We start from the raw sequence: 11,860 nt of genomic DNA, 5'->3' as shown, positions 1-11,860 counted from the left end.
AGCAGTGCAGGAGTAGAATGAGGGCTGAGCTTTCACTGAGACCAGGTTTGACTTCCAACCCTGCCCTTAATTAGCTGTGTAACCTTGGGCAAAGCATTTAACCTCTCTGAGCCCAAGGGTTTTCATCCGAAAAGTGGAGATAATAATGGCTATGAGCTTATTAGATGTTTCACTGAAGATATTGTACATGAAAAGCTCCTGACACACAGCAGGTGCCCAGTGGGTATTAGCTGAATTTGAATCTACCTCCTTTTAAGTACCCTTTACACTTCAGGAAAGAGACTCCTGTCCTATTAAGGAGATTGATAGAGGACTAGAAAGAACTGTGGTTGGGAGAGAAAAAATCTTAGCCTTGACTGCCCAACCTCCTTTATACTATTATTGCCTTGATAACAATTTGCTTGTTATTCCTTCCTCCCTTCACAAAATCATTAAATTCTGAGTTCCTACATTTTGTCAGGTACTAGGGATAAAAAGATGAATAAGATATACGGTCTCCATGGATCACAGAGTCAAGTAGGGAAAGAAAAAGCGTAAGAAAATAAGAAGTGTTAAACTATTACTCTGAAAAAATGTGCAAACCTTTTCATTAAACAATTTTTTAAAGGTAGATTCCCAATAGCAGCTATGATTTGTAAAATGTTGTAGAAACATGGACAATTTAAAGTAAACGCTATCACAAAGCAAACTGCCTTCAACTTTTCCCTCTTGTTAGAGTTAATTTTGACTTTGGCATGAGGACACATTTTGTTTTTCTTCTGCTCACACAGTGCATCTGTTACCTTCTCTGTCAGGCAAGTATAGAAAGTAAATCATCAGGCAAGAAACAGTAAGCACACATCTAAAATCTGAAGCAAAATTGGTAGGGATAATTTTAGCTCTACCTGCATATGGAATAATGTAACTATAGAACTTTTCGTTTTCTGGTGAGCATGGTACAGTAGGGAAAATACAGGCTGAGGAATCAGAATATAATCTAAATTTTGGCTTTACTAGTTTTGCGGGCAAATCACTTAACCTCACTGAGCCTCAGTTTTCTCATTTGTAAAAACGAGTGATAATACTTATGAGATTATGGTAACAATTATAATATGTCTATACATAATAGGCCTTTAATAAATATTATTATTCAAACCCTAGAACACAAAAGAAAATAATTTCTCAACCCTTAGGTAATTGTACAAAGTACTCAAATGCCTCATTATAAATTAAGTGTATATTGGAGGCAGAATTTGACCTGATCATTTTAAGCAGGAACTAAAATAGTCTTAACTTGGGATGCCTATGCCTACTGGGACAAAGTCATTACAAGCTATAAATGTCTAGCTGGAGTAGTAAACCCTGAAAACCAGGATGGGAACAGGTTGGAGCTTCATGGAATGTGGAATGCCCAAACCTGGTCCGTAACACAAAATCGGAGTCTGCAGTCTTCTGGGGCTAAATATTGGGCCAAAATAGAATGTCTGAGTACAGGTGTATAATAGTTTTGTCTTTAGTGTTCAATGTTGAACCCCTTTCTTAATTGGTAGCTATAGGGTCCACTTTCCATCACTAAAGTGCAAGGCCAGTGACTCAATTTCCATATTCGTGGCAATAAGCACATGCCATGTGATCTAGACCACTAATAACTCTAGACTGGAGAAGCAAGGCCTAGAAATAACTCATTTTGGCAGAAGTGACAGTGGCAGCAGCATCCAGTGTCTAGTGACAACAGTGTCCACGGGGCTTCCAGTGTCATTTCTATGTCTTGTGGAGGTAGGGGAGAGGTTGTCAGTGGTAGCAGTCCAATGTACCCTGACTAGACGTGTAGATTTGACTGTTCTGATCTCTTAATCTCTCTTGGTTCTGGCTCACTTCTTGCAGCTGGTTCTTCAGGCTTCTCATCAATTCTAGCAGCTACCTATCAGTCTGCCAATAGATTGCTTATCTGCTTAAGATAAAGTCCATTTCAGTTGTCTGCATCCAAGAATCTTGACTACTGTAGGGCAAATGGAAGAATCACAGTGTGGGGCAAATCTGAGGTCAAAGCTGTCAGAGACTTGAAGAGGAGGTAAAGGAGGGGAGCTCAGTAAATATGTTGACAGTCCAGAAGAAAACGTGTAGATAATATCCATTTGAGATTGAGGCCTTGCCTTGACAAACCACTTCTTGTCTTGAAGACACACTCTTCAACCCAGCTTCTCACAGAAACCAAAATCTCAGCTGATGGCAGAAGGCTGGAACCAGAGTGAGAAGGTTGGTTGCAACAAAGGGTAAAATGCTTCCTTAGGGGATAACCCAAGGCAGCTAAAATACCCAGACCCATTGCTATGGTAATCTACCTGCATAATAATTACAGGTTATTTGCATATCTGGATTCCCTTTCATAGCCAGGGGATGGTGTGAAGTCAGTGCTAAAGCAGCAGCACGTGGCTGTCATGTGTCATCTCTGCCCCAAGTGGTTCTGAAATTGGTTTAAAGCTTGAGGAGCCTTCATTCTTTTTGGGATAGAGGATAAGAATCCTAACAGAACTCACCCCCAGCCATCACTAGTCAGAGAGCGAGCCTTCTGGCAGAGTAGGGTAGTGAAAGGCATGGGCTCCAGCAGCAGTAACCTGAGTCATGTCCGAGGTGACAGAGAAGAAAATAAACCAGAAGGCCAGAATCTGGGAGGACTGAGAACCGGTAGGAAAAGAGGGTGGGAAGGTGTTTATGAAGTAAGACAAAGGCTGAAAGTATTAGTGCTCTATGGGCACAGTTACATGTGATGATGGCTCAAGGAGTGGGCTTGAGGGTGATTCTCCAGGCCCAGCCCCAGACGTCTCAGGGAACTAACATTGCCTCTTCTGATTCACAGTGATAATAAATAATTAACAATTATTTGTTATAATTTATATAATATAATGATATGTTACATATATCACTTTATTATAAAAATATATTTATATATTATAAAATATGTAGTTATAGATAATAGTATATATTACTATTATAGTTATAGATAGTAGCATATATTATCTATAACTATATATTTAGTTATATATGTTGCATATATAATATAATAATCAAAATTTGTCACTATATTATTTATAATAAAAATTTAAAAATCCAATTTTTGCCTTCTGATACCATTCTGAACCTGGAGTAGCCTCTTAAGGGGCAAAACTCACTGCCATTTAGTGAAGTAAATTTAGATGAGAGTCTTTTAAAATATATATTGAGCCAGGCCTGCCCTACCCAACCCTTTTAAGTAATATATTGAGCCAGGCCTGCCCTACCCGACCCCATCTTGGGACAGGAAGAAGGTAACCCACTGTAGGAGAAAGTTTGGTGTCCCCTTCTCCCTCTATAGCTTGATCCCTTGGTCAGGGACTGTGGCATCTAGGAGCTTCAAGGAGAGACAAGGCCTTAAGGAGAGAAGGGGCATTTTGGGACAAGATTGTCATATCTTCTATCACTGTCCTCTCATAAAACCTGCTCTAACATGCTCTTGCCAAAAGCAAACTGACCAGTGCTTAAAATGCAAGTCAGGAGCAGTGCATGAGCAGTCATGCAGGATGACAGTGGGTGAGATGATCTATCCTTAAATCAGGCATAAAGTCCTCTTGCCTCCATGCATATCAGGACATCTGAGGAGCACTTCCTGTACCCTGGGCAGGATATTTTAAAAGATAGCTGCCTCAAAGTAGAAAATAAAACTCAACAAGATTTTATCTTGTTTTTAATTTCGATGTCTCCCTGGCAGCTGTAATATTATACATAGTAAATATCTAGGTTAAACCAAATAGTCACATGGGAAAATGATATTTCACACCTCTATTTTGGAATTATGTGCAAAATTTGCCACATCTCTCTTGTTGAATAATACAGAGTTAAATTGATAACTACCCCAGTTGAACATGATGATCTATAATTAAGTTATTAGCTATTGTTTTGTTGCATAAAAACATTTTATTTCTCAACTCAGGGGTAAAATCTATAGTAAAGATTGTGCTTTGCAAGTCGTTATTTATCACTGGCTTATGTAAGGTTGTAAAAAACAGATTAAAAATGGCCAAAAAAAAAAAGAGTGAATACTTAGAGAAATTATTAGGTCTTCTGTTAAAAAAAAAAAAAACAACCACTTTTATGAAAAGTTAGATTTAGTTCCTAATAGAAGAGTAAAACCAAAAGAAACTTGCTTCCTCCACACCTGAGCTCTACAGTCCTGTGGCATATATTATCCATGCTTAAAATTCCCCTCTTTGTGCTAACGCATTGTCAGAGCAAGTAGAGCTGGCAATGTACTATCCTACCTCCCTTTATTTTTTATTCCTCTTCACTTTTCTCCAACTCCCCATTGCTTATCATCTAGTCCTCCTTCCTGCCTTCTCTATCCTCTTTGCCTTTTTGTTTTCTGCTTCCTTCCTCTTTCTCTATAGGCTTTGGGCTTTCTCTCTTTTCTTTCTTCCTTATCTCCTTCTTACTCCTCTCTCCTTCAGACAATGCTGCCTTGTGGTTATGAAGAGCATGGGCTCTGGAAGCTGATTAAGGCTTCCAATGTGGGTTCTGCCATTCAAACTGGGGTAAGCTACTTCATCTTAAACATTTGTATCAATCAGGGTTCAACCAGAGAAACAGAGATGCTACTATGGGAGGCACTGGGGAGGAGAGGGTCTGAAGGGGGAGCTGGAAGATCAGAGGGGCCACCCATCAGTTCACCTGAGAAGGCAGACATGCCCAGCTGCTGAAATAGGACTGTGAATAGGGAGCTGGTGGAGAAATCTATGGGGGGCTGTTGCCGCAGAAGGTTCACATTCAAGTATAAGGTGGCACTGCAATTAATCAGCAGTGCCAGAGGCCCCCCAAAATGGCAGGATGTAGAGTGGAGGAGGCAGACAGCTGGAGCCCACTGGCACCTCTATGTCCGCCCACTGCTGTATCGAACGATGACGATCTTCAGAGAGTAATAGCTGCTGCTTTACTTCTGTCTTCCAAATCTCCTGCAAATTCTACTTTTGGCAAAATCAACCACAGAATCATATGGAGGAGAGGATTCTGGAGAACCCAGATCTAGCTTAACTGATTGGAGGAGTAAAAATCACCACGTGAATCATTTAAAAAATTTAGTTATTCAGAGTTCATAGCTCATGGGGATGTTGTGGAAAGTAAATGAAATTTAATACATGCAAAGAAAGCACTAATCACAGTCTGACACATAGTAAGCACCCAATAAATGTTGTCATTTATGCTTTGCTTTCAATCCATTTCCTCTCATTATACTCTTCTACCTAAGCACAATTACCAAATTTATCAATGTCCATTGCCAAATTTATCAGATACATTGGTATGTATCATCGATGTTCAGGATAATTAGTGAATGATTGTGGGATGTGTAACAATAAAATAGATATTTATTGAATACTTAGTAGGTAATATACAATATACTTTTACATGCTTTAGCACACATGATACTTATAGCAATCTTGTGACCATCATCATTCACATTAAAACATGAGGAAACTGAAGTAGAGAGATTATTTACTTGCCCCCAAATTACACAGGATTAAACACAGTGCCAGTTTACACTGGAGTAATGTAAACCCACCATTTCAAATAATCTGTTCCCATTAAGAATAGGAATACCTCCTGTAGGAAGATTATCTTCAGAAATACAGCACCTTCAAAACTTACAACAGATCTTTTTTATTGTTATAGTTCCTTTTTTGTTGTTATAGTTTCACACAAAATTTGGGCAAATTATAAATCTTCCTTGTATGGTTTGCAATAAGACCAGTGGTCAGAAAGAACTTGGTATGAGGCAGTGTTTGACAAAGTAGCCTTGCTCAAGCCAACAAAAAGTAGAAGTAGTTGGGAAGAGAGATGGAGAAAAGCTGAAGAAAGGTTAAAGTTGGCTTATAACTGGATACAATTTTACAACCTAAAACGTGAAAAACTTGCTCCAAATAGACTCCTAGGCCCCTTTAAAGCATGGCCTGTGACTTTTACTGGAACAAAAAGTTCCTTAAATTAATTACAGCCAGTAGTTCTCTTACCCTAGCCCTAAGCTCGAGTTGTCTCCTAAAGCAGAAACTCCAAATTGGCAGCTCTACAGATTGTACAGAGTGGGCTTGTGCAATCTTTTAAAACTTAGAAAAAAAAAAAGAAAATCTAAATGTTTTCAGATGGGGCTTATCACAGTTTCTAATCATCTCTCCTTATCTCTCTCTGAGCCTTCCTTCACTTATTGATGCTACATGCCTCAATCTAGAAGGCATGTGAGCTTCCAACTCCTACAGTCATGATTTCTAGGACAGATTTCAAAGGGATTGGCTGGTCCTGAATTTCCACATGGAAATCAACAGAGACAAGGGGCATGAACCTTCCCAATTCTGTTTCTACTCATCTGACCCCTTCCCTCTCAGCTCATTCCTTAAAGTTCTTTATGGATAAACTCGTTGTGTGGAATTCTGACAACTGCTAGGTTTACCCTCAGTTGGTATAAGGCAGTGTTTGACAAAGTAGCCTTGCTCAAGCCAACAAAAAGTAGTAGTTGGAAGCAAGACCTGAATTGCTCAAAAAACCAAGTGATGAAACCATACAATTTCACCTTTGTCAAATGTTACATACATTTTGTAAGTGAAAAATCCTGAGACATAAAGGCTAAGCACTGACAGAGTGAAACAGAAAACTTAAAACTTGTTCATAAGTAGGCACAGGTGCAATCTCTGCAAATACACTTGAAAAAGGGTTAATTGTGTGCTTATCAATTTGTAGGGCTTGAAGTTTTAAAGTGTGGTATTAGGGAAATATTTGATTTCCTAGAGTTTGGAACACATATGGTATGAAAACTTGAAAGTACCATATGATAAATCATAATGTTTTAGCTATGTTGACAAGCAAAAGCTGGATTTGGTATTTTATGATAAAGATTGACAAAAATTTGTGGCATAATTTAAAACACCTGGGTGTAGTTAAGGTATCCATAGATTTATTGAATAGAATCTTCCTTTTTTATAAAGATATGGAGATAAATGGCATTATAGAGTCTAGATCGCTAAAAGGAGACATAAAATCTTGCTCTTTATAACAGAAACCTCGTAGGAATTTACATTTGTAAATTTCTCCTGGTGTGCTCAGTTTCCTGGTATGTGTACCTGAATCTGAGCATCTGCCCCATTCCTTTATATCTTCACCGTTCTCTTATGCTTTTTCTGAAACTTATATAATTAAAGATGCTTTTGCTTGTATGGGTATTTAAATAAAATTATTGCTTTAAATTAAGTATAAATGTTATAATCTTGTTTTCCTAACTCCTCGCAATGTTCTGATTTTTGCTTTCACAAACAAAATACTTGTTTACAGTTTACAGAATGAGATGACTGTAAATAGAGTCTTCAATTTAAAAAAAGCTTAATTGTTGAAATTAAAGGATCTCACCAAACATATTGAATATTATTCATTTGGAAAACTATATCAATTTACACATAATTACAATTCCAGAATATGTGCAATCATGCACTTAACATAATTAGGGAAATTAATACAAATCCCAATTCCTCATACACTAATGATGGCTTCTAGAGCACATTATATCTTTCCCATTTTTATCCAAGGGATAGTGCATAGAGGCCCGGCCTGTGTAAAAAATGCACTTTTAGTAAAGTATATATTCCCAATTTCAAGGATTCTTTTGAGTACTCAGGAAAGCATATAAAACTATATATAGACCCCTACAAATCAAAGTAGACAAATTATTTGTTATATATTTTAAAAGAAAAGGAGGTGAAATATTTGGCTTAAGCTCAGTCATCAAGGGGGAATAGTTTTAGAGGAAAGAGGTTTAAGTTGCACAATTAATATTATCAAAGGCACCAATAATAATGATCTGACTCGTTTTGGAAAAATAATGCTGTCTTTGGGCTAGAATATTAGAATTGCTTGAGTTGTGCTAGTAGAATTTTCTACAACGATGGAAATGCTGCATGTTGTGCACTGTCAAATATAGTAGTGAACAGCAATGTGTGACTACTGAGCATCTGAAATGTGGCTAGTGCAACTGAGGAACTGGATTTTTAGTTTTACTAATTTTAATTAATTTAAGGGTAAATTTAAATACTCACATATGGCTAGTGGCTACTGTATTGAACAGTGCAGTTCTAAAGTGTTATTGATAAAAACTGCAAAATTTCTGTAATTTACTCACTTATTTGTGGACATATTTATACATATTTTTACATTCGTTTATTAATTCTACAAATATTTATTGATGGCCTTCTTTGTTCCAGGCATGGAGAATATAATGGTGAGCAAAACTGACCAAGGCCCTACTCTCATGGGATTTATATAGCCTCATGGAATACATGGATACCAATCAAATAATCACACAGCTGGTAGAAATTAGAAGAACTGAAGGTTGTAAGATTATCCTGTGTAGTTATTTCTGTGAGGAAGTCCAGGCTTTGCAACCTCTTTAAAGTCTTCTGATTGTCCACCAGGAAATGACCTCTGACCTGAGATCTAAAAGATGTTTGGCTCTACCAAATGGATGGATTTTATCAGTTGACACTACAGAGATCAAACAAGGTTGGTAGGAACAAATTTAGATAATTATCATACTGACTACATATGTAAGCAAAACAACTGTTTCTCCGTAGAAAGAAGAATATCAGGAGCATCGTGGCTTAGAATTATTAAAGCTGTCAAAACGGAAAGTTGAACTGATCACAGTATAGCCAGGGAGTTTCCAAGTCATTTTGACTCACAGTGTGTAAGGCAGAGGTGCCCTTAAGAGCTTCCTTCTCTGTTATTGAAATAAGGTATAGAAAACACATATATGCACACACACATCACACACATACTCACCCACACACAGCTGGGTGTAATTAAGAGGAAAGTAGTCAGATGAATTGCATTTTCTTAAAGAAATATTTTGAGATGTTCTTGGAAAAATATATCCCTACTGAATAGCTAGGTTTCTGACATAGACAAAATATGTCTTTTGCAAACATGCCATAAAAAAACAGTGCTGATCTCTTCCGTTTGGATATTTCCCAGTGCCTTAGGGTTACCCAGGGAAGTAGTTGCTCTGAAGGTTTAGGAAACAAAGTTGTCCAAAATGATCATAAATAGGGATTGAAATCTAGTTTGCATGTAGAATTCCAATCCCGCTGGAAGTTCTAGCTGATAATCTAATTTAACCGTGAAATGATATATGATAATTTGAAAATAATTATACACTTTCAAATGAGAAGCCACTGAAGTACCGCAATACAGAATTAAAGTAGCATGTGACACTCCAATTTTGCCTGCTGTAATTTTAATTTGGGGTTGGAGTCAGAGTGGCACTGCCTCCTCAAAACATCCTGATGCTAGTAACATATCTAGGCAGAACATCTAAGACAGATATACTCTCTCATCTTCAAAAGTGTGCAAAAAGTATTTTGAGTACCTCCCCTACTGTAATATTTCATGAATCGGCCCAGTTTTTATGGAATGCTGCCAGGTGGCTGAACTGTATCCTTCACCCTTTCTTCTCCCTTCTTGGTAGGCCTGAGAGTATGTGAATTAAGTGACATGCATAATAACTATAACAAAATTATATTGCATTCAATAGAAATCACTACATAACACACCTGAATATTCTGGGGGTTTGTGCTCCATAGAGTCAGTGAGAACTCTTGGGTCGATGCAGTATTGAATGCTTTTGTCTCACCCACATGAGACAGATTGATACCATGTCGTTCCCTGGGCCTATGTGTAAAATCTCCATCCCATCACAGAGTGCATTCACACACACTCCAATGCTCCATGAGTCCACGTCTGCAGATCCCCTGAAGCCTCTGAACGTTATCGATTGTACTGAATTAAATTTTCTTTCAAACATACAAAAATTGTTTTCATTAGGATATGTGCCCAGTCCTTGCCCAGAGGTAGGCATTGCTACTAGGCAAGTCCCTGGGTTATTATCCTGTGTTCACCCTTTCTGACGTGTGGCTTTACATTAAAGAGATCTTGTTGAGTAGGCTTGTGTGTATGGAGGGGGAGACAGGGAGAGTCAGTTCATTTCACTCTGGTGGTCACTAATGTCCCTCCAGGCCCAAACCATTATCATACATTCTGTAGCCACTTACATGTGTATGTGTAGATGACTTGTGGAAGTCCTACAGGTAAGTTAGCTTGTGCAACATTTTAACTTTTTATAATGCAAAATTTCAAACATATCCTAAAGCAGACATACTAGTGTAATGAAGTTCTATGTACTGCCATCACTCAGCTTTCACATGATCAACTTATGGTCAGTCCTATTTCATTTACAGCCCCACCTGTTCACCCCTTTCTGTATTACACAGCAAGTCTTCACTTAACTTCATCCATAGGTTCTTGGAAATTGAGAAACAATGTGTAAGAAAACCAATTTTGTCATAGGGTAATTGATATATAAACAAGAGTTACATCCCTAAAAATAGAACTACCATTCCAGTCAGCAATTCCACTACTGGGTATATTCCCAAAGAGAATAAATCATTACATCAAAAAGATACCGGCATTCACATGTTTATTGTAGCACTATTCACAATAGCAAACATAGGGAATCAACAATGGAGGACTGGATAAAGATGAGGTGTATATACACCATGGAATACTCAGTTATAAAGAAAGAATGAAATCATGTCTTTTGCAGCAACATGGATAGAACTGGAGGCCATTATCCTCAGTGAAATAACTCAGAAACAGAAGGTCATATACCCCCTGTTCTCATTTGCATGTGGAAGCTAAACAGTGGGTGCAAATGAACACACAGAGTGGAATAACAAACACTGGAGACCCCAAAATGTCAGAGGGTGGGAGAGGGTTGAGGGTTGAAAATGTACTAAGAGCCTAGACTTCACCGCTATGCAATATATACATGGAAGAAATCTACACCTGTACCCCCTAAATGTATAAAAATAACACTTTTAAAAAAGAGTTAAGTTTCTATGGCATATTTCTGGTCACAGAAACATCACCAGACTTATAAATAAAGGCCCTAAACACTTCTAATATTAAACACTGAAATAAACGTGAGCTATCCGTACATTTAAGGAAGATTAATAGAAACAAGGTAACTACCCAATTTTGGTGAATCACTGAGTGATGGTAGTCACAGAGGTAGTGGGTTAAATCAAAGAATAAATGTTTGCAAAGCACAAATCATAAGGAGCATCTTCTCCCACCAATACGGTTCAAAATCAAGCAAGGACAAATCTGGTGGGCTTGCTAAGTGCTTTTGTGCTGCATCATTTGTTGCTGTGCATTTGTTCAATAAATATTATTGAACACTTTTCAGATTCTTATTTTATAATAACTTGTATTCATTCATTCATTTTCCAACCTGCATATTCCAGTTCAGGTGGCTGGAGCCTATGTCAGCACCTCAGAGCACAGAGATGGAAACCAGCCCTGGACAGGACACCATCCCATCGCAGAGTGTATTCACACACACTCCAATACTCATTCACATGGGGACCATTTAGATGCACCCGTTCACCTGATGTGCACATCTTGGGATGTAGTAGGAAACAGAAGTAGGAGTACCCAGAGAAAACCCATGCAGACATGGGGAGAACACGCAAACGCCACACAGACAGGGGCCCTGGCGCAGAGTCCATTTTGTTTCTCATCAACGGTATAACAATGTTGAACGAAACGACATTCTCCAGGGACCTGCTGCATTTTAAAACAAATTCATGAATAGTTTGCATTTGGATGGAGCAGTTAATAGAGGAGGCCATTTTCCCCCAAAGCCTTCTTTGATCTTTTGCTCCTCAGTAGGAAGTAACGGCCACCCTTGAGACTCCCCAGCATTTTCTCCCTATTTTTCTTCTAGCACCTACTATTTCTTGCCTGGAATTATAGGTCT

Source organism: Macaca fascicularis, chromosome 13 (genome assembly GCF_037993035.2).
Source record: "Macaca fascicularis isolate 582-1 chromosome 13, T2T-MFA8v1.1".
Classification (NCBI taxonomy): Eukaryota; Metazoa; Chordata; class Mammalia; order Primates; family Cercopithecidae; genus Macaca; species Macaca fascicularis.
Note: the sequence above shows the minus strand (reverse complement) of the source record.